Source organism: Myotis brandtii, unplaced genomic scaffold, assembly GCF_000412655.1.
Source record: "Myotis brandtii unplaced genomic scaffold, ASM41265v1 scaffold344, whole genome shotgun sequence".
NCBI classification, from domain to species: domain Eukaryota; kingdom Metazoa; phylum Chordata; class Mammalia; order Chiroptera; family Vespertilionidae; genus Myotis; species Myotis brandtii.
The window spans coordinates 1,809,887-1,810,628 of NW_005363247.1; the positions used below are offsets into that span (position 1 = coordinate 1,809,887).

General features: G+C 50.4%; 1 protein-coding gene across 5 annotated transcripts in view; it reads right to left on the bottom strand.

The window, feature by feature from the left end:
* MEF2C (myocyte enhancer factor 2C) overlaps nt 1–742 on the bottom strand; it is a 158,389-nt gene that overhangs the window by 138,041 nt on the left and 19,606 nt on the right. The window contains exon 1 of one of the 5 annotated variants that reach the window (XM_014543951.1): nt 251–269. The exons of 3 other annotated variants lie outside the window; for them this stretch is intronic. The gene's annotated coding sequence lies outside the window, so the exon portion shown is untranslated. Of the gene's footprint in view, nt 1–250; nt 270–742 lie in introns of those variants that run through there. One more of the 5 variants, XM_005871488.2, reaches the window with a different exon arrangement.

Sequence of the window (742 nt, forward strand, 5' to 3'; positions counted from 1 at the left end):
GGAGGAGGAGGGGAGAGTGGCTCTCAGCGGCCGGTGGATTAAAAGTAACCAGACTCGTCCAGAAAACTGCGTCCAGGAAGGAAGTGACAGAAGACGAATGGGAAAAGGAGAGCTGCTCACTGCCTTTGAAACGTCGCGTAAAAAGGCGGGGCGGGGGGGCAGGGGGAGTGGGGGAAGGATATTGGGAGGGGAGGCCGGGGTGGCCGGGAAAACGGGTGCACACGGGCTCAGGGCTCTAAGCAGTACGAACCATCGTGCCTCTTGCCTTCTTTTTCCCCCTTTATTTTGTCCTTGCCTTTGCCTTTGCCTCGCGCTGCCTTCCCTCTTAGTCTCTCTCTCCCTCACAATCCCAAACCGTTGACTCTCTCCTCGCGAGCTGGAGAAATCATCAGTTTCACTCTTGCAAAAGGGGGGCGGGACTAGACCTCAGAGCATTTTAATAAAACAAACATACAGCAGTTCGCTCCTCACCCCTCCAGTCTCAACTAGATTGATAAATTACTCCACTACACTACTTTAATTATGTATATGGTATGCAGAATAAATCACTGAACATCAGTACCTCAATCAAGCACTTTTAAATGATAATTGCATCTCGGTGAATCAATCTTCCCATTCCTGACATTTTGCTAATTTTAGTTTTACGGTGGGGTAACGGCACATGCCATACGCAAACCTAATGACAATTCTTTATTGCACGAAATGAAGACAACACCGCGAGCGGCGGCTCCCGGCTCCCGGC